This window comes from Cervus canadensis, chromosome 7 (genome assembly GCF_019320065.1).
Source record: "Cervus canadensis isolate Bull #8, Minnesota chromosome 7, ASM1932006v1, whole genome shotgun sequence".
Lineage (NCBI taxonomy): Eukaryota > Metazoa > Chordata > Mammalia > Artiodactyla > Cervidae > Cervus > Cervus canadensis.
In genome coordinates this window covers 70892745-70918356 of record NC_057392.1, presented here as the reverse complement: position 1 = coordinate 70918356, position 25612 = coordinate 70892745, and the positions used below count along the sequence as shown (strand labels likewise).

Here is a 25612-nt window from a genome sequence, read left to right as displayed (position 1 = left end):
TATTATTTTTAGCTTTCAGCTTTGGGGAGTTGATCAGTCAAAATAAAGTATGAAAATAGCACCTACTTGGTAAATGCAATTTCAGATGACTGCATCTTAAACTCACATTCATTATAGACTCATATAAAACTGATTTTTATTTGACTAAGGAAGTTCGAGAAGAAATAATAATAAATACTTTTAAGAGGCAGAATGAATAACTTCTTTTGTCTTAAATACGAGTCTATTTTGGAATCAAATCCAAAAGTAAGTTAATGATCAACAACAGATTCTTTTAAAGTACTTCAGGATAGATAGCAAAGTTAGAGAGGATTTCTGAATGTTCTAACATTCCATCTAGTACCTGTGAAATGCTTGAGAGCTCAGTTAAACGTAGCATTATAAATAGGTGGTGGCCACACATGCCTTTAATGGAGAACATAATATTTTTTTCCTTAAAAACCTCCTTTCAAATAAACCCAGGGACTTCCCTGGTGGTCCAGTGGTTAAGACTTCGCCTTCCAACGTGGGGGTGAGGAGCAGGGGGCGGGGGTGATGGTGATGGTGGGGTGTGTGTACAGGTTTCATCCCTAGTTGGGGAGCTAGTAAGATCTCACAGGCTCATGGCCAAAAATAAAAAATTAAAAAACCATAAAATAGAAACAATACTGTAACAAATTCAACAGACTTTAAAAATGGGCCATATTTTTTAAAAAAAAAAATCTTAAAGAAAAACTTAAAAATTATGCAGCTCATGATAATATTAAAGCCACAGAAAACCCTTTTTATCATTTAAAAATAATTTTTATTTTCATTTTATAATGTTTATAGAGGAAAATATGTAAAATGTAGTGGAACCCATCCTTTCTTTGAAAAAGAAAAGCTGTTCTAATATTAAAAGTCTATTTTTTAAAAAGTAATGATTGTTTTTTAAAACTGTGGAATAGTCAGTAAAACACAGAAAATTATAGAAAAGAAAAACAGTTATAAAAATAGGCATATATATATATATATAAACTATATATAAACCTGTGTGTATATGTAGTTTCATATCCTGTTTTCTTTGGAATTAATATGGCATTTCCCCATGTCATTTCCTCATTAATACTGTTTTGAAGGGCTACTTATAATATCATATGGTTAAGCTCAAATTGGTTCAATCATTCTCTTATGTAAATCATTTGTTTACTATTTTTAGTGATCAGAATTAGCTTTACAAACAATATAATTGTGCACATTTCTGATCATTTCTTCAGAGACATTTGCACATTTTTACACATGGTCAAACTGCTTTCCAAAAAATTAACTTACTCTTTTTTTTTTGAAGTTACATTTTATAGACTTACTTTTGAAGAGCAAGCATCGGCCAACCTCAGCTCCAAGCACTGCCGCACATGACAAGTTTCCCCAGGGGCCGGAACCCTGCCAGTTTCACATCTATGGCTCTTCCTGGAAAGCGAGTCAGGACGGAATATCTGCTGTGAGTCAGGGCTGCTGGAGCCAAAGAAAGGTGTGAGATGCACAAATGCCTCCGGGTAATCCTTCTGCCAGCCAAACCACCTCCTGATTCAGCTGTAACCAAAAGCCAGGTGCATTCACTCAAACAGGAATCACTGAAATTGGAGGAGGGGGCAGGATGGCTGAGATGAAGAAAGATTTTTACCAAAGAGCTTCAAGTGTCAGATTTGGCACAAGATTCCCAGTAAAAGAAAGAGATACTCGGACACTGTCCATGATGAAGTGTGGCAGTGCTTGGAGCTGAGGTTGGGTGATGCTTGCTCTTTAAAACTGGGAAAACCTCAGCTGGGGATTTTGTTTCCCTAGAAATTATTTGCAAATTTGAGGGCATTTTGTTGGACAGAATGACCAAAAAGCAATAATGGATGGGAGGAGGTAAGGACAAGTAATCTTTGATATGCAGGTGAGTTCCATTTAAAAAATCATTCAGTACTGACATTCTTGAAGATATTTTGTTTGACAAGAAGAGGGTAGGGAGGAGAATGGAGTCTCTTTTGAATGTAATTTTATTTTGCTTTTCATTTATTTTTTATTTTATATTGGAGTATAGTTGATTTATAATATTGCATTAGTTTCAGATGGATGGTGAAATGATTCAGTTATACATATACATGCATCTGCTCTTTTTCAGATTATTTTCCCATATAGGTTATTCCAGAATACTAAGTAGAGTTCCCTGTGCTTTTTAATTTTAAATTCAAATTTAATCATTTGGAAATTTAACATAAAATCTGGCTTCTCTCAAAAAAAAAAAAAAAAAAAAATCACAAGACCTGACAACAATTCCCATGGCAATGACTGGGAAATGAGTACGAGAGGATGGATGGGTTTTATTCATTAGAATGACCTGCCTGCAAAGCCTCATCCTCCTGTAAGCTCTCTCAGAGGTCTTCTCAACTCTCTAGACTAGGGAAATTCTAGAAAGGCCCCATTTAGTGCCCATGCTCTCCATGCTCAATTACAGGAGAGATACAGCACTCCTGCCAAAGATAGTTTTCATTGCCACCTCCTTCGCTTCCCTGACTGACTGAGCTAGACAATCCAGAAGTCCTCCAAATGGAGCCTGAGAGCAAGGCTCCCAGTGCCAGGATTTTGTTCTTCCCCTATACCATCACCACCAATACAATCACCACCACTCCCTGGACCACTCATGCACCAGGGCCTCCTCCACAAAGAATCCTCCCTGCAAGCTAAAGAGGATCTTCCCAAGGTCCATGAGAAACTCCAAACCCAAAAGCCTCAGGCTAGCCAGCGCCAAAAAAAAAAAAAAAGGAAGAAGACATACAAAACACTATAAACTTCGCCAAGGAATTAGATCCTGTTAGATTCACAATCTCTGGTCCAGATTCAGGTCTCTCTCCTGGGTTTGGCCTTGTCACCTAGGCCCTCTTAAAGTCCTCGTTTCCCTTTCTGTAAAATGGGGATAACAAGACATCCTTCACAAGCGTGCCAGGGGGTGTAATGAGATCTTGAGCGTGAAAATGTCCTTCATGGGTCCTGGTGTGCAGTACGAGGCTTGGTGGTTGTTAGGCGAACGTGAAGTAAGTTAATAATACGCTTTTATATCCTGTGCAGCCAGGGTAACATGTCCTTGTCTGGACAGTTACACCTGAGAAAATAAAATATCAGTTGCCTTATCTGCCCCTGGGTACAGGGTATATTAGCTCCTTCCAGGAACTTCTAGTGTCAAATGGGTCCATTTCTTTTATCATTGTTTATCCATTGATGTGCTGAACAAAATGACAACTTCAAGTAAAAGACTGGTGCCGAAAACAACTATAGAAACTGCATCATTAGCACTGAGTCTAATAAATCCTGTATCAGAGATCAGAAATGGAGTTCAGGGCAGGAAAGGTGACTGACTACCTCCTTGTGAAAGAGACCCAAGAGGTCAGGGCAGAAAAGGAGAGGTTTAAGCTCCACCTAAAGGCAGACTGGAAGTTCACCTGGAAGACAATAAGAAGAGATGCATTTCAGACAGAAGGCCCTCTGTGCAAACAAAGACAATAAGACAGCATCAAGTGCTTTTGAGAAAATATAAGTAGTTTAAATAACTAACCCACCAGGGCTACTGAGAGAGAAAGGCAGGCGCTGAACCAGAGGACCCAGCATCCTCCCATAGCAGGGCTTGGATACTGGAAATGAGGTTTTAAGAACTGGAAAGATGGTGTCAGGGTTGCCGTTTAGAAAGATCACCCACGCAGCCTGCAATCTGTCTGCTGTTTTGGTGTGTCTGTCTGTCTCTCTACACACACTCCTCCACTGTGACTGTAGGAACAGAGGGCCCCTCCCCGAGCAGATGGAGTGAGCAGAACAGAACCCTCGAAGGGGTGCATGGAGAGATGAAAGGGAATGATGAAAACAGGAGGGTGCACGGAACATAGATCGTTTCCATCAGGACCCCTGGGCAACAGAGATTTTTCAGGCCAAAGGGCTGATGCAAGGCCGCGTTAGGGCATCTGGAAACGCCCTTGCTCTGCAAGGGTCTCAAAAATATGACATTCGGTGTGAAAGAGCCTTCTAAAAATAGTCTAGCATCAGCTACCGAGCCGGCATTCCTTCTTTCTTTTACATATTAACTACCCTGACGCTGTGCCAAAAAAGAAAGGGTGGTCAGGGTAGGGTGGGGGGCAGACCCACGAAGGCCTGACCAGGTGCTGCTGTTTCCTCACCAAGGCTAACAGCACCACAGTGTTACCAGGCCTCAAACATGAAAACCATTTCCTTAGGAAGAAGCAGCAAAGTATAAAGGGAACATGACTTGTATTAAGTTCAAAACCTGAGTCCTGAATAGTTGATCTATTCACTTGAAGAACTGGTAGCAGTTTTTTTTTACCATAAACCGTCACAACTCCTATGATGACAGAATCTATTATTCGACTAGAGTTAACATCAGATCACTATCATTTGAGGTGACTTTCTTTTTTAAAAAATTATTTATTTATTTTGCTGTGCCAGGTCTTGCAGCACGTGAAATCTTCAATCTTTGCTGTGGCATGCAGGATCTAATTCCCTGATCAGGGGTTGAACCCGGGCCCCCTGCATTGGGAGCACAGAATCTTAGCCTCTGGACCAGCAGGGAAGTCCCTGAGGTGACTCTCCAAGTCTAGTTTTCAGAGAGAGAGACTGATCATGTATCCCTTCAAAAACATTCTCCTTCTAAAAGCTAGTCACTAGCAACTGTCTTTTAGCTTGGGTTATACTGGGCAATCTCCATAATGCAAAAGGGCCTGGCTGAGCACACACGCAGTCGGGTCAGGGTCATGTTTTACTGGTATTTCTATCCCCAGGGGCAAGCACAGTGCCTGGTCAACACTGGCATGAAATAAAATTTTGTTTAAAAATCTAGACTAACATAAGAAAATGCTTAGATCATTTATTGCTTTTAGTAAGGCAATAATTTTCAGGTTTTTTAAATTGGCATGTGACTCATATAGAAAAAATTTCACTCTTTTAAAGTATACAGCTTGATGAGTTCTGACAAATGTATAGTTCTGTAGCCACCGTGACAGGCAGCTCCCAAAGCTCCTCAGGCTCCCTTGCAGGATCCCATAATTCTACTCCAGGGAACCTGTTCTCCATCCTCATAGTTCTGCCTTTTCTAGAATGTCACAGAAATGAAATTGCAGAGTATACAGCTATGGAGACTGACTTCTCTCATTTATATTAAAGATTCTGAGATTCGTCTGTTATTGCAGTATTAGTTGTTTATTTTCATTGCTGAGTAGGATTCTGTTGTTTAGATGTACCATGTATTGCTTTCCCATTCTCCAAAGGATAGATACTTGGATCATTTCCAGCTTTTGCCTATTATGACTAAAGCAGCTATGAACAGTCACATATGGATTTTTCTATTAGCTTAGGTTGTATTTCTCCTGGGTAAATACCTACAAGTGGACTTGCCTGATTATACAGTAAGTGTATGAAGAAGTTTATAAGAAACTGCCAAAGTGTTTTTGAAAGTGGCTGTATGATGTTATATTCTTATCAGCAATTCCACTTGCTTCATAGCTTTGCCAACATTTGATATCGTCGGTCTTAAAAATTTTGGTCACACTCACCGTACAGAGTGTGTCTCACTGAACTTGAACTTGAATTTGCCTGATGACTGATGTTGAGCATCTTCACACGTCCAAACAGGCTGCATATGCTTTGTGTGGTGAGTCAAGTATCTTTCAGTGAAATTAAAACTATGTTATTTATTTAGATTTTTCCAATAATTCTGATTAATATTCAAAACTGATGAGACAGTTTTTTGTTTTCCTCTTTCATGAAATATTTCTAAGATAAACACTTCTTTGACTTCTCAGATTTCTTAACCATTTTCTTGTGGAAACAACTAAGACATGTTGCCCATACCATTCAACTATGTGTTTGTTTTTTTTTAAAAATTAGACCTGTATTTCATCTTCACAGTTTTTCTATCTTCTTCCTCTCTCTCAGGGGTATGTTGCTGTCTCTCTGTTCCCCTCAAGTCACCCACCACACTAGCCATTTTAATCTGCTGTTTAATCAGCTATAAGCTTCTGTTAATTATTTTAAAAATAAGCATATGGCTCTAAGTATAGGCCTGAAAGACTCTCCAAGAATCAAGCCCATACGCTTCTCCATGGGACCTGATGACATACATTTGGGGATTTATTTTCACGTCAGGGCTCTGTGTTAGACACAGACAGAGTCAGTTAATAATTGTCCCCAAGATCAGTGAAAAGAATCTCTATCAGCATTTCCAGATATTCCAAGAATATCTGAAGGGACTTACCAACCAACTCTGATGCATCTCTGAAGGAGTCAGTTTTTCCAGTTCTATATCCATAAACTATTCCAAACACAAGCATACCTCAGCAATGCTGCGGGTTTGGTTCCAGACCACCACAATAAAGCGAATATCAAAATAAAGTGAGTCACATGAATTTGTTGGTTTCTCAGTGCACATGAAAGTTATATTTACACTATATTTTAGTTGGTTAAGTATGCAGTAGCTTGATGTCTAAAAAAGGACATACCTAACTAAAAGATACTTCACTGCAAGAACCTACGATATATTACAGGGATCTCTAGTCAGTGCTCTGTAATGACCTAAATGGTAAGGAAATCCAAACAAGAGGATATGTAAGTATTTGTATGTTGGCTCACTTTGCCATGCAGCAGAAACTGATACAGCAGCGGTGTAAAGCAACTATATTACAAAAAAAAAGTGATCAGACTGGGGTAAAAGGAAGAACTGGATGAAGGTCGTCAAAAGGCATACACTTCCAGTCATAATATAAATAAGTAATAGGGATGTGATGTACAACATAATAAATATAATTAATACTGCTGTATGCTATATACGAAAGCTGTTAAGAGAGTAAATCCTAAGGGTTTTCATCATAAGAAAAACATTTTTTTCTATTTCTTTCATTTTGTATCCACATGAGATGAGGGACGTTCACTAAACTTATTGTGATAATCACTTCATGATGTATGTAAACCAAATTACTATGCTGTCCACCTTAAACTTACACAGTGCTATATGGCAATAATATCTCAATGAAACTGGGACTAGGGTGGGGGTAAAGAAAAAATTTCATTGCTAAAAAACACTAACCATAGTCTGAGCCTTCAGTGAGGCATCATCTTTTTGCAGTAGTAACATCAAAGATCACTGATCACAGATTACCATAATATAACAATAACGAAGAAGCTTGACATACTGAGATAATTTTCAAAATGTGACCCTGAGACACGATGTGAGCAAATGCTATTGGGAAAATGGTGCCAATAGACTTGCTTGATGCAGGGTTGTCACAAACTTTCAATTTGTAAAATATGCCATATCTGCAGAGTGCAATAAAAAAAGGAGGTGTGCCTCAACATATCATCATGTTTAAGGCCAGCACACTGGGGCAGGAATACAGAGCCTGCTTCAGTGCAGTGTATTAAAAATAAGTTCCAAGTGATTCCCTTTTGTTCATTTTAATGAACTTATGCTCAATGGAACCCTCATAGGGATCTGAAGTCCAGGCTCTCTCAGCCTGGAAGAGCCTTTGGTTCCAACGCAGCTCCATTCCTTCCAGCAATCATGGCCTTCTGCTCTAAGACAGCTTCCTCATCTATAAAATGGGATTAATAAAGTATATACTGCCCACCTCAGAGCACTCTGCGCCAGCTAAAGAAGAAAGAGAATGTGACAGCATTACTTCTAAAATATGAAAATTCAGTAAATGTCTTGTTGCAAACACATACTAAAGAAGATACAACTGCATCTTCGAATACTTCGCTCATGTTTTTCAGCCACTGGGGTCTGAATTACTAGCCTGTGGTTCACCAGTAAGCCTAATTTAATAAAACAAGATGAATATAATTTGAAGTTTAATTTACTCACATCTTTTTCAAGCTAGTGAACACAGTGCAGCCTGCCCACACAGCACACAGCTCAAGGCACCTAGAACGCCTAAGGTTCTGGTCTTAATGATGCTTACTTGTGAACTCTACTCCTTTCTCCCAAAAGGCTACCAGCTCCCTAAGAACAGTCCTGGAATGCATATATAGAACCTACATGTAACTGGTGTACCAAAGATACTTGGGCAGCAAATAAATTTTCAGAATGTGCCAGACTGTTCCAAAGCAGTCACCTTCTTCCAAAGATATCATGGAAGAAATAATCAGGCAGTAAAATGGAAACAATTCCTTCTTTGGTCCAAAAGTCCCTCCCCTGTCCCCTTCATCACAATGGCATAAAGATCCTTGGTCTTATAAAACACAAACACACACACACCCCCTACAAATTCAGAAATAAGCAAGGTTTCCTACTCTTCTAAGGCAGAACAAAAGTTGAAGAAGGATAGATGGATGGATAAAGGATGGATAAAGAAAGCTATTTAAGAGGCAGATGGAAGTACTTGAGGCATCTCAATAGTCCAGTGTATTAAAATTGTCACATTATTGAGACAACAGACCCAGACACCTACCTGATAATTCAGGCTATGCCAAGGTGATTTCAGAAGCCCAAATCTGTCACAACCCCACACTCCATGCAAACATTCCCCATCCACTAACTGGGGCCTGAAGTTTCACAATACGGTAGACAAGCCTCTCTCTGAAATGTTACTCAAAATAGCTTAGATGAGTGACATTTGGGGTGATACTAGGACCAATATTTCTATTCTAAAATATATGCATTTACTTTAACGTTGACTAGAAAATAGTCAACATTATAAAGATTACAAAACCACAAGTTCATGGCTATCAATATAGTTGTAAATTGAGTACAACTGTCAGCATAAAGAAAATTAGTAATATTATATCACTATTAGTAATACTATAGATGAATCTGTCAAACCTCATTCAAGTGTATACTGAAGAACAGTGTATTTCATCATATGTAAATTCTCCCTCAATTCTTAAAAAAATTACAGTACAAGTGGGTATGCAGATGAGGTAGGTATCCTAAGGTATTATGTGGAAACAAAAGCCTGAAAAACAAGGTGATCATTCCACAGACATTCAACAAGTTCATCCATGTATGGACCAGGCACTGGTGATAGCTACAACCCAGAGAAAGTCTTTATCCTCAAGGTGCTTCCAGTCTAATAGAGGAGAGACCTAACACCAAAAATATCCCAGATATTCATTCTGTTCATCAAGTACTGTTGAATCCACTATCTCATTTGACCCTAATGGAGGAATTCCTGAAGTCAACAGAGCTGTTTCTAGAGATTTATAAAATGGACACAATGCCCAGCAAGCCCTGGTACCCCATCTCTACGAAGGGTTCCTCCACAGCAGTATATTTTAAAGATTTCTAGCATCTTCTTTATATTCCTTACAGGTTATCAAACAGCCACAAAAATGTCTCACTTCAAAGTAGGGGTTTTGTGGTGATAATGATGGTGGTGATGATAGTGGTGGTGTCTTTGTGTTTCCATTTTCCTTTTTTTGTAAAGCAGCAGTTTCATGGAAGGAACATATTATGGCCATTCAGTACTGAAAACTGTGTAAATCCCATCCAAGAAAGGAATTACTTACGGCCTCATTTCAGGGAAGTATTAGATGATCAGACCTTCCTTGCATTTTGCCCAGCTCAGAATTATAAAAGCCAAAGGCTAAGTTTTGTGAACATTGCCTTAAAATAGAATCACACCAAAATTTTATTATTTAACTCACTGTGTTTTTTCAAAATCATCTCTTTTGACATCAACATTAAGAAATTCTCATTTTTCTTAACTGATTCCTACTTGAAACTATCCCCATTTGATTAAACAAATTTGCTAAGATGGTTTAGGATTCTTAGCCTTGCTAAAATTATGGACACTATTTTAGTAAGAATATTTAATTCTGTATAATTTATAACATAGTTGTCATAAGATCCAACCAATATAGAAGCTACTGAGATTAATAACTCATTTGTACACATATCATGTACTTAGATCTCAACTCCAACACCATCAAGACTTTTCCTAAATTGGTGTTCCCTATCCCTTTATTAGAGATAATGAATTCGTCTCATGGACAGGAGCAGATAATGATTTCCATGGTCTCAACTGATATGAATCAACCCCCTTGGGGTTGGGAATATGTCTTAATTGCATCCTTGTTCTTGAACTAAACTACTGCTTCCATTTGATTTCTTCCCTTTTTAACTTACCCAAATGATTTTCATTCTTACCTCACTCATCAACTTGTCAATTGGAGAACAGGAGCTATTTCCTTTCTTTGTTTGGGATTCTGGCTACAACCCAGGCACCATTTTCCAAGTAATTAATGAGCCCTGCAATGTCCTGGCTTGTGACCACCAGCCTCTTCCTTTGTTACATTTCTTGCTGGGAGAAGGACTGAATATAAGAGCAGGCAGTAGACTGCCACTTAATGAAGAGCAAGCTGCTATTTTTAGGTGAATATACCCTAAGTTCTTTTACTTAGCCACACGGCAAAAAGTGTGTGTTTATAGTTGTATCGGAGGCTCATGAAGAAATCTGAGAAGCAGAGGTATTTACAAGTTAAGGATTTCTAACAGGCAGGAGCTGTCACAGGGCACAATCTGGTTGGGGGGGACTCAACCTTTGTTCCCAATTGCTAGCCCAGAGTTGCTTTTTGTGTATCAGCAAAGAGAAAACATGAGAAGTAATTTTCGGTGAAGGATAAAAAGAGGTCGAAAATGAAAGTGGATTTTGTTTCCTTCTTTATTCCTTAGAGGCAAGGGGATAAAATTTTGAGGTTTACTTCCCCATGATTATTCATGTATTCTAAAAGCATACTTTTAACATCTTCTAGGTATCTAGCATTGGTCTGGGTGCTAGGACAGAGTACTCATTAAATATAGAGTCCTTATCCTCATGGAAGAGTTTGGTGGAAAGAGACTGAAATGAGTAAGTGAATGGATGAATAAATGACAAATTCATGATGAGTGCTATGTTAGAAAAAAGTTAAACAGTAAGGAGAATAAGAAATAGGAAGTCCAGAGGGTGAGGTATTACTTTCTAAGAGGCAGTCCAGGAAGGGCCCCTAATAAAACGACATTTGAGCAGACAACTGGAGGAAGTGAAGGATCAAGCAACAAGGACATCCCAAGGAGAAGATTCCAGGCAGATGAAATAGCAGATACAAAGGCACTGCAGTCAGTTCATGCTTGATGCAGCTGATCAGTCATTTCTCTAAAAGCTTATTAATCTATGCAGAATTGAGCCACTGTAGATAAATAACCACTCTTTTAACACCCAAAACATTGATTTTACCATTTTTGAAGAAAAATCATTGAATACGTGTTATGTAATCTTCTGCCTTGTTAGAGACATGGTCCATAATTAAATCCTTTCTGATGATTTCCATGTGTAAGTATCATACTTCATTCACAGACATATTAAGCACATAATCTAAGTATCACATTCTACTTATTTTATTTATTGAACCTAGTTTTTACCAGGTAGTGTGTGAGTTGCTGGAAACAGTATGATGGGCAAAGAAGATAAGTCCCTGCCCTTACAAAGCTTACAGTCAGATAAAGGAGAAAGGCATTATTCAACTAGATATACCTTAATCTGAAGGTATGTGGGTGGAGCATGGGCTAGGAAAGCTCAAAACAGGGACTGGGATCTTCTGGAGGATGAGAAAAGGTTTTTGTAAGGAAGTGATATGAAGGAGTTAATAAAAGGAGAAGCATTCCAGGAAGCTGGAACAGCATGTGTGAAAGCCCTGAGATGGGCGGGAATAAGCTAGGTTTGCTGTATTAAAAGAAAGCAATGTGTCTGAATCCCAGAGAGGGAGGGAGAACAGCAAGAAAACTGAGTTAAGACTGTAGTCACATCTGAATCTTGTCTTGATCAAATGGGAAACCATCGGAAGGGTTTCAGGCGGAGAAAGACAGTCAAGTAAACATTTTTGTATGACTCACTGTCTGCATGGTGGGAATGCAGGGCTGCAGGGGTAACTTCAGGGGACAATCCACTGCAGATACTCAAATGAGAGATGTTCATTGCTTGGAAGAGGACAGTAAACAGAGGGAATAGAACAGTAAGCAAGTAGAGTGATGGAATCAGATTCAGAAGATTAAGATGTTATGGGTGATGTTTACTTGGTTTTTGGAGTTATGTTCTTCATTCATTTGTTCATTTGCTGGAGGAAAAAAAAATAAAATAACAAGATATCCTAGCTCAGGCACCAAACAGACAGAGCATAGCACATCTTGGCAGTCAGCCTGGTTCTAAGTAGTACCTCAATCTCTGATACTCAAGTTCCTCAGTGGCCCCAAAGCTGGCCTCTGGCTGAGAAGGAACTGCCACAAAATAATCTGAAGAGAAGCCTATAGGCTACATTAGGCTCGGGACAAATGAGCTCCTGATCCAGATGATTTCCATTATGGTGGCACTTAGCCGGTCACACCTACAGAGAAATTAGCAAAGTGGGTGACTCATTAGGATTTTCTTTCCAGAGAGCAAAGCACCTAAATAAAGACCCTTGCATTTAGCATACAATACCGAGAAGACATCTGAGCAGCAGCAGCAGCAATTTGGGAGAACTTCAAATGCGGCATTTAGGTTTGAGAGAGGAAGTTCCAAATCAGAGAACTGATTTCACAAACAAAAAGCTTTTATAATGGCCTGTCCTGGAGAAGACATTAGTAATGAGAGGACAAAGAGAAAAGCCATCCTCCTCTAAATACCTAGGGAAGTGACTTCTTAAAAAAGAGCAGGTGGAAAGAAGAATTTTAATGTCATCAAAAGTGAGTGTTCTTCCTCTTTGCCAGAAATAGCTGAGAGGCTAAGTCACTCATGAGACCATAAAAAAGGAGGGCTTATAAATGAGCTTGAAGCCAAACAGTGCTTTATAGTTTTTTCTATGCTCATCCAAGAATTTAATGGACTTTATTCACCTTAAGATTACCTGTTTATGGTCACAACAGGTTAGGATAATACCTGCAAGTTTGTTTTTGACATATATCCATCATAAACCCAAATCTTTTTTTTTTTTTTAAGCCTTTCAAAGCCTTACATGTCTTATGTCCAAACCAGACAACATGTACCTTTGGGGCACATGTCATTCTATGGAAACTGCGTGTAGTCAATCAGTCAGTCATTAATAAATAAACTGTAATCTGCCTTCACTGATCAAGCTTGCTTTAATTGCTTTTACAAAAAGGTGCATGTTCTTCACGCATTATGTAGCTTAAATAAAACATTTGACCAAGTTGTTTTTCAGAAACTTGGAGTCAACTGTGTCCAGTTTGAACTTGCGCCAGTTGGTTGAGACTGGTTAGGACCATTAATCCTCCAACTGTGCATGTGCCAGTGTCCACTAGGTGATTTTTTGAAGTCAGAGAGCCAAAAACTCCACCCTCAGATTTTGCTAAGGCCGCCATATTCTGTATACACGTCCCAAGAAGAAGTGTGTAGTTGAATTATGCCTTCGCAGAACAACAGTTATCTCACTTTTTTCTCATCTCCAATCACCTTTCCCCACACTCCCCATACCTCAGCTTTATCCCATAAATAAACAGGGTCCCCACCTTCTGGGAGGTGGACCTGAGACTTATCTCCTCACTTGGCTGCCTTGAGAATAAACCCTTCCTTTGCTGCAAACCTCAGCGCCTCAGCATTTGGTCTGCTGCATATATGGCAAATGAACCTGGTTTGGTTAACACTCTGCTGGTGTGACCAGTAAGTGTGGGAAGCTACAAACCCCTTTTAAAATCTATCTTTCCATAAGAATTAAGTTCAAACAATTTTAAGTTGAAGCAACAATGACCATTCTAGTGTGTATAAAGCAAAATGCACCTGAATCTTCTAGAAAAAACACAAAATTCCAAATCCATTTCATGTTTGCAGTTTCCCCACCACCACCCTGGAGGAGCCCCCAGACCTCCTGAGATCAGGGGATGCACACTTACAGGCTCGACACCTTCCTCAGGCATTGCGGGTACAGCGCCTGGGACCACAAGGCTTTTTGAAACTGACAAAAACGTCCTACCAATTTTAAAATCGGAAGAAAACAATGAATCTTAGAGCAAACTAAATGTTTTAATATAGAATGTTAATACATTTGTCTTTATAACAAGGAAGTTGTAAAATCTAACTTAAAATGCTTTTTATGGAGTCAAGAGACCACAAAGGCAAAAGTAAGTGCCAAAGGCGCATGGAAATCACACTGTGAAACTGGGTGGTTAGTTCTGTCATGCTGGTAATCCTCAGAACACAAGCGACAATGGTATTTCTTAAAGTGTGGTGGTCACAGAACACCATGATATGGTGGAATAATGGCTAACATTTTTAATTTAAAAAGTATGTATTATATATTAAAGTGTAATTGAAAATAATGGGTTTTCCATTTATGGTAGCAATAAAGTTTACTTTTTGGAAAATTAGAAATTTGGATGCTGGCCTGATTGCGTAATTCCATTTTCAATCATACATCATAATTGTTTTTCAGAATTAGTAGGTCACAGTGTTGAGAGTAAGAGATATTTGTTGACTGGAACAAAGCACCTCGTTTCACTGGCTCATGAAATGATCCTACTTAAGTTTTGCATTGTACACAAAGAGGCAGATAATTGATAAAGATTCCCCGCAAGAATAAGACATTCATGTAAAAATGAGATCAGCCAGTCCAGTCCATCCAGCTGGGATCATTTTACAAGGGTCAGACAGTCTTGGAGCATAAACTAATCACTCTGGGTCTGGAGGACGCCAGATCCTAATTCCCAAGAGGCAGCATCACACAATCAGATTGTTTACCCTGGCTCAATACAAATTTGACACATTTTCCCAAAAATGCCTGTCTGGGGCCCTATCAAAGCAGGATGATGGAAAGTCAGAATGATTTTCTGGCCTGGTATATCTAACATTCCAACAATCCATTCCATTTCAGTCTTGTTTTGGAGGCAGGGAAGGATACTTTCCCCACCATACCTGAAATCCATTCATTCTTGCATGCTTTAGTTCCCCCGATCTCAGGATCATTGTTGAATTTGAAGCAGCCAGTGGCATGCAAAGACCTTTGAAAAGCAGCATTCTAGGGCTTCTTTTCCTCTTGTATGTCCCTGGTCACTCAGTGGTAAAGAATCCGCCTGCCAATGCAGGAGACACAGGTTAGATCCCTAGGTTGGGAGGATCCCCTGGAGAAGGATATGGCAACCCACTCCAGTATTCTTGCCTGGGAAATTCCACGGACAGAGGGGCCTGAGGTAGAGAGGGAGATCATTATTCCACGTGTGAGATTAAGAGCATCTCTTCTGTCACTGAGCCATCTGTACTCCAGCGCCCAATGATCCAGAGGAAGCAACTAATAATGTCAAATTCTCCAAAATGGCGAAGCCTTGACCTAAACGTGTTTAGTACTCGATGGTGGTGGTGGTTTAGTCAGTTAAGTCATGTCCGCCCGATGGACTGTAGCCCACCAGGCACATCTGTCCGTGGGATTTTCCAGGCAAGAATACTGGAGTGGGTTGCCATTTCCTTCTCCAGGGCATCTTCATGACTCAGGGGTCGAACCCCGGTCTCCTGTACTGCAGGCAGATTCTTTACCATCTGAGCCTTCAGGGAAGCCTTAGTAGTCAGTAAGTGTCTCTAACTCAGGGTACTTTGGATGTGAGAGTTGGTGAGTGAAAGTCATTGAGTCGTGTCGGACTCTTTGTGACCCCATGGGTATAGTCCATGGAATTCTCTAGGCCAGAATACTGGAGTGGGGAGTCTTTCCCTTCTCCAGAGGATCTTCCCAACCCAGGGATCAAACCTAGGTCTCCCGCATTGCAGGCGGATTCTTTACCAGCTGATCCTCAGGGAAGCCCAAGAATACTGGAGTGGGTAGCCTATCCCTTCTCCAGCGGATATTCCTGACCCAGCAATCGAACCAGGGTCTCCTGCACTGCTGGTGAATTCTTTACCAACTCAGCTATCAGGGAACCCCATGAGACTTGGTCAGTCAGTCAGTTCAGTCGCTCGGTCATGTCCGACTCTTTGCGACCCCATGAATCGCAGCACGCCAGGCCTCCCTGTCCATCACCAACTCCCGGAGCTTACTCAAACTCATGCCCATCGAGTCGGTGATGCCATCCAGCCATCTCATCCTCTGTCGTCCCCTTTTCCTCCTGCCCCCAATCCCTCCCAGCATCAGGGTCTTTTCCAATGAGTCAACTCTTTGCATGAGGTGCCCAAAGTACTGGAGTTTCAGCTTCAGTATCAGTCCTTCCAATGAACACCCAGGACTGATCTCCTTTAGGATGGACTGGGTGGATCTCCTTGCAGTCTAAGGGACTCTCAAGAGTCTTCTCCAACACCACAGTTCAAAAGTATCAATTTTTTGGCACCCAGCTTTCTTCACAGTCCAACTCTCACATCCATACATGACCACTGGAAAAACTATAGCCTTGACCAGACTTGGTACCACTATGTAAACAGGGAACTATTTTACTGTACAGTTAAATGAAACAAGTACATGCAGTACAAATTCTCTGGAGGAAATGCTTTAATACTGAAGAACAACTTGTGATTAGCATATCAATAGGAATAAATAAACAGTAGTTTTAAGATACCTAAGGGCACTTAAGGACAGAAGGTTTTCGACAAATTTCTTAAACTTCTTTTATGCTCTGAAACTAGTTGGAAAATTCTTTCTTCTGAGATACTTTAAAAGGTCAAGTACAGCTCATATCGCCTCTCTGAAAATTAATAAGGTTTTAATGTACTCAGAAATGCAGAAGTGGTGCCAAGGTTACTTGACTGACCCAGGCCAAAGAACCTTCTAGAAGAGCAACATATTTTGGCTGGGTTTTTACCACGAAGTTACCTGTCCTCTTAAATGGGCTATTTAAAGAACATTTATTTCAATATATTAGCAGAATTACTAGGTCACTTATAAGCAGCAAGATAAGTAACATTTTTTAAATGATCAAAGAGGAGAAATAAATTATGTAAACAATTATGAAGGAAAAATGGCTTGCTAGTGTAACCCCTCTACTTTAAAAGGGACCCTAAAAACTAGGGACAGTACTTTTAAGTTAAAGGTTACATCACTGAATGCCTGCATTCAGCCCACCATGCTTTCATTCTTCTAATTAATTATATCTGCTTAAGTCTTTGGCATCAAAAGGTTGTGGGTGGTTTCAGCTTCTAGCACAAGTCAAGTTTTCTAAGGTCAGACTCTTCATCTGAACAGCAGGGATCATAAGCAGTAAGTATCTACATTTCATGAGCTTGTGGAATGGAGACTTTTCTATAATGGGTATTCTATGTATACCCTATACATACATGTTTGTATACAAGTACCGCTTCTATTGTTAGCAAAACAAAGCCAGTCCTTGAACTTTAAAGAGACACATGAACCACAAAAAAGTCAAGAACTTTCACTTAAAACCGCAATGAGATACCACCTCACACCTGTCAGAATGGCTACCATCGAAAAGACAACAAACAACACATGTTGGTGAGGTCGTGCACTGTCAGTGGGATTATACGTTGGAGAAGCCACTATGGAAAACAGAATAGAGGCCCCTCAAGAAATTAAAAATAGAACTGCCATATGATTTAGTAATTTCACTTCTGGGTATTTACCCTAAGAAAACAAAATCATAATTCAAAAAGATGTATGCATTCCAATGTTCACTGAGGCATTATGTACAACAGCCAAGATATAGAAGCAATCTAAATGTCCATTGGTAGAAAAATGAATAAAGATATGGTATACACACACATATATATATAAGTCAGTATCACTCAGTGATAAAAAAGAATGAAATACTGCCATTTTCAACAATGTGCATGGACTTAGAGAATATTATATTATGTGAAAAAAGTCAGAGAAAGACAAATACCATGGGCTCTCGCTTATATGTATAATCTTAAAAACAAAACAAAGACAGACTCATAGATACAGAGAATAAATGGGTGGTTGCCAGGAAGAAGGAGAGGGAAGATAGGTGAAGGGGATGAAGAGGTTCAAATGTACAATTATATATAATAAGTCACAGGGATACAGCATTAGGAATACCGTCAGTAATACTGTAATAACTCTGAATAAGACAACTGGTTATTAGATTTATGATGGTGATCATTTCATAATATATGCAAATGTCAAACCATTATATATATACCTGAAACTAAAATAACATTGTACATCAACTATATTTCAATTAAAAAAAACCTGCCAGCTAAAGTGCATATTAAATCTAAGAAACTCTTAACATAAGAGAGGACTCAGAGTAAAAAAAAGGAGATTGTTCTTAGAGTTCTAAATGCATCTTAACTTCTAAGGTTTAAATCTAGAAAGGTAGAAACATTCTTCCTCAACATGACCTTTGACGGCACACAGGTCACTGGGGTGTGTTTGCTGGTAAGCCAGTTCTTAGGCTTTGAGCATTTCATCAGGTGTGCCAGTCCTTTGTCTGACCAAAGCTGGTGTCTGTTATTTCTTACAATTTTTATTCTGGAGAACTTTTGTAAATATTCCCCACCCTCCAAAGTACATGTTAGGATGTGTGTGTGCATGCTAAGTCGCATCAGTCATATCCGACTCTTTTCAACCCTATGGACTGTAGCCCTCCAGGTTCCTCTGTGCATGGGACTTCTCAGACAAGAATACTGGAGTGAGTTGCCATGTCCTCCTCCAAGGGATCTTCCCGACCCAGTATCAATCCCGCATCTCTTATGTCTCCTGCACTCGTAGGCAGGTTCTTTACCAATAGAGCCGTCTATAAAGTGCCATTATTCTCGTGGCTCAGATGATAAAGAATCTGCCTTTAATGCAGGAGACCTAGGTTCCATCCCTGGGTTGGGAAGATCCCCTGGAGAAGGAAACGGCAACCCACTTCAGTACTCTTGCCTGGAGAATCCCATGAGCAAAGGAGCCTGGTGGCTACAGTCCAAGGGGTCGCAAAGGGTCGGACACAACTGAGGGGCTACGCTTTGACTTTCATTCTAATATAATCAGCTTTCCTGACCCCATTTATATTGTAGGGTGACACTGTACCACCAGAAAGAAAACTGACCTCAACTGCTACCTCTTCGCAGGGAGAAATCCAATTCAAATAAAATAGAGAACTCTGTCAACATAAACACCAAATAAATACACAAACCCTTGCACATCTACTCAGTTTTTGAAACTAATATTCAACACTAGGTACTTAATTGCTTCTATTTTAACCCAAAACACAAACTTGGAAGAGGGAGTTTCCTCCCCTATATTTACCGTGGGATAGACACTAGACACAGAGGAGTCAGTTAAATCTCACCTGCTCACAAACCTTAGCTGGTCAGCTCCCTGAGCTGTGCTCCTTGGAAATCTGAAAAGAGAACCCCTGGGCTTTACCCAAGACCACAGAGAGGATGGTTTGTTAGCAGAGCTCTGTGGGCCTGTGAGTTCTGTGCATCACATCCTTCTTGAGAGGTATGATCCTGAGTAAGACGTTTGAAACCTCTGGATGTTCATGGTCTCAGTCAGCAAATGGCTATCACAACCCTACATAATCTCTGGATTCAAGTGTTAGAATAACAACATGAGGACCACAGACTTGGAAACGCAGAGATGTTCCCTAGAAACAAACGTACAGAATAAGGAATCCCTTCAACACTGATAATGTAGATGGCAGAATGCTAGTGGTGATGGAAGCAGGGAGTACAGTGGGACAGGAAATATAATCAGTACCTGTTTTGTTTTTATGTGGGATTCCCAGGTGGCGCTAGTGGTAAACAAACCACCTGCCAATGCAGGAGACATAAAAGATGTGAGTTCAATCCCTGGGTCAGAAAGATTCCCTAGAGGAGGGCAAGGCAACCCACTCCAGTATTCTTGCCTGGTGAATCCCATGGACAGAGGAGCCTGGTGGGTTACAATCCATCGGGTTGCCAAGAGTTGGACATGACTGAAGCGATTTACCAGGCACACTTACTTTTATGTATTCATAAATATGTGGATCTGAAGGAGAACTAACACCATGATGTATAGTATTAATGCCAGACTTCAAAGACTACAATTGATCATGGTGTTACTCGTCAGCTGAATCAGGTACTCATAAATCTCTTTCGCTTCTAGACTGGAAAACAATGTTCAAACAAAGAGCTTTTTGTTTGGACACTGCTATTTTGTTTCGGGCTTTGTTGGCAGGCTTATTGTACCCACCCACCCCCCATTTTCTGTTTTTCCCTATCCCCTACCAACACTCCAACACTGGTTTCTTGGCCACACCTTAAATTTAGAACATATTTACTCAGATGATTAACTATAGCCATTAGCCTTGTTCAAGCAAGTCTTGTCCTGAGCAATGGATAAGCTGGAGACCGGAGGAAGAGGGCAGCCTTGGCTCCTTCTTAGTCATCCTCGCCTCCCACCCCATGCCCATCCTGCTGTAGACCATCAGGGCTGGGCGCCAAGCACCAACTCCTCTCAGCACTCAGAAGCAGGCATATCCACATGGGGACAGGAGTGCTTCTGGTGCTTAGCTTCCTGATCAGTTCCTTTAGGGAAGGTTTTGAAAGTTCTGAAGGAGCTCTCAACATGGATAAGTGGATACAAAACAGTAGAACAAAATGTACTAAGCGTTTGGGTAACAAAACATTTCTGCTGAAATCACTAGGTGAATTAGCTGGGGGAAATCAGAGTCTGCTTAATTTGAAAATCCTTTTAAGAGGCAATCAACTCTGCCTCCATCAAAAAAAAAAAAAAAGGGGGCACATTGTCCATTGCTTTCACTAACTTTCACTCTTTTGACACAAAAGGATAAAGAAGGAGATGAACACAGGTCAAACTTCTCATTGAAGCACCTGATACTTTAGAGGCAGTGCTGGTGTACTTGGGTCATGGGTACTACATACTTATAATCTGTACTGGAAAAAAGTGAATAGTGTGGTCCTTAATGGAAACAGAAATGGGAAGCCTACACAGGGCTTTTCAACCTGCACTCATGATTCAACAAACAGTTTGCATCTTGACACTGTTGCCAGATCATTCTCAACTAAACTACCCATGAATTCTTTCCTTTTTTCCTCTGTTTGTCTCTCCCATCATCAACCCCAAATACACAAACCTAGGCTACCCTAAGAGGAGAAAACACAAAAGCAAAGAGTAAGCAATTTGCCACCATGCCACATCAGGTTACAGCTAACTGGTCTTCCCTCTGCTCAGAAGAGAAAAAAGTACAGATATGCACCCGGAAAATATCTGCATGGTCTCCAGTGCAGTAAGATTCATCCATTTGCTCACAAAAGTACGCAACTGCAGCTGAGAGAATAAATCAATTCAATTCAACAAACATTTATCAAGCTCCAGTCTGACTGCAGAGTCTTTTGGGGAAAAAAAAAAAATCATGCACCTGGCTATTGGGAGATGATTTTTGAAGAAGTCTAGAAATATGCTATTCCTGCCCCCTCCCATCAAAAACAAGGCATGAGAAAAGAAGAAACCAACTCCTTCAGACGGTAAGTACAGCAGCATTTTATGCTGTAAAATGTAACAAACTGAAGCCATGCCGGTTTCCTTTTGTAGATGGAAAAGAATTAACTTCTTATCTTTCTTGGGAAATAACAATTTGGTTCCTTGTATAAAAAAATGTTATCACTCAACCATCAATCACCCTTTGGTATTTTCGATATAGAGATTAGATGAAGTATATATTGAAACAAGTTAAGGCATCACTGCTTTATATTACACATTCAAATTGATCGGGGATCTATCCTAAATGAATTTTAAACATGCTATGCAAGAGCAGGGTAAAACCAATCCCTGCCAAACATTTTAGGGGGATTTCCACATCTCATCCTCACCCCAGATTTCCTCTTAGGAAACTGGCATGTGGAGCTAAGAGAAAAATTAGGGTATGAGACCCCAAGTCAAGTTCTATCACCTGCCTGCTTGGTGACCTCAGAAAAGTCATTTATAAACTGAGACCTCAACTTCTTCAAACTTTAAAACAGGAATAATCATACCCGCTTCTGTCTCACTTGTGGGGAGACTGTGAAAATCAAAATAATCAAGATAAAGATTTTATGAAAACTGTTATAATCATGGATATTGATGTTTAAGCCCACAGTCCTAGCAACAAGGTGGCAAAAGGAAACCCATCTCTGTCTCCAGAGTGTGTACCAGGGTCTTCACAAGTTTAACTGGCCTGTAGCCTCTTGGGTTTAGGAACCGGGACAGTTTTAGACTCATGTCCATGAAACCAGCTTCAGAAAGAAGGGGAAACGCTTTTATCATTATCCTATTTTTTTTTTCTATTATACTGCATAGTAGGTGGACACTGTTTTTATTTATCAGTATTTAGTGTGTGTTAGCTATTATGAAATGCTGTATTGAGTGTCAGTCTCCTTGTTTTACAGGCTTACACAGCTGAGATAAAGCAAAAATGACACATATTCTACTGAGATTGTTGTGTCTGACTCTTTGCGACCCCATGGACTGCAGCACACCCAGCCCCGCTGTCCTTTACTGTCTCCCGGAGTTCACACAAGTTCATGTCCATTGAATCGGTGATGCCAGCCAATCATCTCCACTGAGATAGGGCACTCCAAAATCAGCAAAACATGGAAGTGGTATACTTTTTTTGTTTTTAATCAGTATTTTTAGCCATCTACTCTGTATTGGCACTAGAGAAATAGCTAGGTAACGTTCCAGAACTCAAGGAGCTCAGAGTTCCTAGAGTGGAAACATCCAGACAGAACATAACAAAACAGGGAGGGCAAGGTGAGAAAGAGAGGTCAGCTGGGGTCCCAGGGAGCAGAGAAGGGTTAAGGATGTCAGGCAGGTGGCAGGAACAAACAGACCCTGCAGGCATCGTGTCATCACTGAACCCACAGGAGCCAGGATCTACCAAAGATGAGGCTAGAGGGGAAGACAGAGGTCACGTGACAAGGAATCCAGGCCTGGGGACCGCAGCGTGGGGCTGCTCTATGGATGGATGCAGGAGGGGAGTTCAGAGGAGTAGCTGAGAAGGGATGCTACATCGGGGACACCCCCACTATCCTCCTTCTAGAACACTCTGTCGTTATGTGAACTACTGGATTTCCTATGGAAAAACAAACATTTTCCTACTAAAAAAGAAAACAGTTGATGCAGTAAAGGTAAAGGGAAATCTCACTGTAAAACTGCAAGAAAAAGAATCACAGCCCAAAACAACTGAATAAAGAAAACATGAACAATACTCGGAATGGATTCGTATAAAATGCTGCAGTGGAACTGACCTCTTCCTCTACTTCTACCTCTACCTGAGAAGGATCATTTTATTTAGACATAAACAGGGTAGAAAAGTCAAGCGTGTCAGCCAGTTTCAGCTTCTTAGAACAAGATGCTGCTCTGTAAGTACTGGGTGGTCAGTCACCTGGAGGACAAAGCAGACTGGTGAGTCATCATGAGAAGCACAGGTTTGCAGGACCCTTTGGGGCCTGATAGAGAGTTGGTATTACAAGAAGCTCACAGGAAACCATCACTTCTACAATTAAGATTACTGGCAATATTTTAAAAGAGAAAGGCAAGGCAGGGCTGGTGTGGGGGAGAAGGAGTGGGGAGTAGGGAGTTACTGTTTACTGAGTACAGAGTTTCAGTTTGGGATGATGAGAAAGTTCTGGATTTGGATTGTGGGGATGGTTGCACAAGTACTTCATGCTACTGAGCAAAATTTTATAGCATTGGTATTTTACCATGATAAGAGGATGGGGGGGAGGAAAGAGGCAAAGAGAGACAAAGAGACAAAATTAAAAAGTAGTAAGATTTCTAATAAACTCAGCTGAGAAACTCCTACTACCTTCCTCAATGTGACACACAGAACAAAACTGAATTTCTCAAGAAATACTCTAAAGAAAGACGTCATCTGGAACATGCTAGTGGTCTGCCAAAGACAGTAGTCCCAACGGGCTATATTATGTAATCATGGGCCAGTTTTCTAAAACAATAGAGCGTCTTCTCCCTAAAGGAGACGGAACTCTTCACATACTTTAGTTCATAACTCTTCAGTCTAGAAAGATGACTTCGTTATTATCATCATTATGGTAGCTATTTTGTATTTGTTAAGAGTCTAGTAAGCCAGCTGCTGTTTTCTCTTCTTTTGTTGCAGATGGGAACAAAACAGACGGCATGTCTGTGCATTGCCTGGGAAAGCAAGGAACAGGACCGAAATCAGAATCCCTGCCCAAGGCCACAACATTCGGCAGAGGAGGCTGTGCTCTGCCCAACATGGAGGTTTGCGCAATGCTTCATGCCCCTACTGCAGAATCTCACCACCAAGCAGGGCTCCTACTTGGTGGAGAGCACATATTTGCTTGCCAGACAGCAGCTATTTATTTTTGCACGTGCAAAACATCCAAGTGGACTTAATACAATTATATTTGAGGTTAAACCACAGAGATAAGAAATTCAAACTAGGGCCCCAATTAATCACTCTTTTTAAGAGTTTCAAATGTTTTCCATGTCTAAATAGTTAAAACTGTACATGGCCCTAAATTCTGTGCCTATAATCCTGATGGAGTTTCATTCCACAGGTCACAAATCATCCCTCACTAATGGTAATTACTCAGTAACTATTGATTGTTTAATTACTTAAGACTGCCCTATACTCAACAAGTCATTACGGATATTAGGAGATCTGAAAATTATAAGTCGCCAGAGTGCTGTGCATCAAGTTATTTGGCAAGTCACTGATATGAGATGAAAGGGAAGTATTTTAAACTAAAGCAATCTAAACACTTCAAAGGAAAGGTGGGTATACATGTGCCAAATTGATAATAGATATTTATTATAAAGGATGACACTGAATAAATAAACAAGGTAAACAAAACCCCAGGATACAGATGAGAGTAGAAGAGATATCTCCTCAAAGGCAGAGACACCTAAAAGAGCCTTTAAGTCCCATGATAGACAATACCTTAGTCCAGTGGATCTCAATTCTGGTTTTGCACTAGAAGCATCTGGGAAGTTCTGGAAGCCAGCTTTACCCAGTCCTACACCAGACCCACTAAAACCAAATCTCCAGAGAAAGGCCCAGATATGTTTGGTGTTTCAAAATTATCCAGATGATTTCCATAAACAGTGAGGGCTGAGCAATACGAGTAGCTACAAGAAATCCAACCAAGTCCCCTGTGGTAGGTTTTGGGAGCAACTCTGGAGGTCTGGCCGCCCAGCAGAGAAGCAACCTTCCTTATGTACATGGCACATGGGCTCACAAAGGTCTACCCAAGTGCTGCCATGGCAACCATCTAATTCATTACACCCAATGGATCACAGCATGAGGTGGCACAGTCTTGAGCCAAATTAGATGCAATCAACACAGGGATCTATGAAAAGCTCAACAAGCCAACCCATTTCAAGGGTAAATAATTCTACTTACGGGGCAGGAGTAAAACTGTTACGTGTAATTCTGCCCAGCTACAATGAAAGTACCCTCTGAGATGAAGCAATAATAACTAAATAATCCCAAAGGCTTAGCCATGGTCAAATGAACCTATGACTAGGAACAATGCTTCATATGTGCCACAGCATCTTCAAGACATGTTTTAAAGTATCTATTTGATGTTAAAAAATCACAATTTCTACACTCCTAGAAAAATAGTACTGGGGTATTTTTGGTAGCTACCTTTCTTTAAGAAAATTGAATGAAACCAACTAGTACCCTTGGGCTATATCATTAATTTATTTTAATAGATAATCTGTCACTATAAACAGT

At 40.2% G+C, this 25612-nt stretch overlaps 1 protein-coding gene across 8 annotated transcripts in view; it reads right to left on the bottom strand.

The window, feature by feature from the left end:
• Positions 1-25612, bottom strand: part of TNIK (TRAF2 and NCK interacting kinase) — a 390807-nt gene that overhangs the window by 271933 nt on the left and 93262 nt on the right. Inside the window, exon 1 of one of the 8 annotated variants that reach the window (XM_043473742.1) lies at positions 1326-4329. The exons of the other annotated variants lie outside the window; for them this stretch is intronic. The gene's annotated coding sequence lies outside the window, so the exon portion shown is untranslated. Of the gene's footprint in view, positions 1-1325; positions 4330-25612 lie in introns of those variants that run through there. 8 annotated transcript variants of the gene reach the window in all.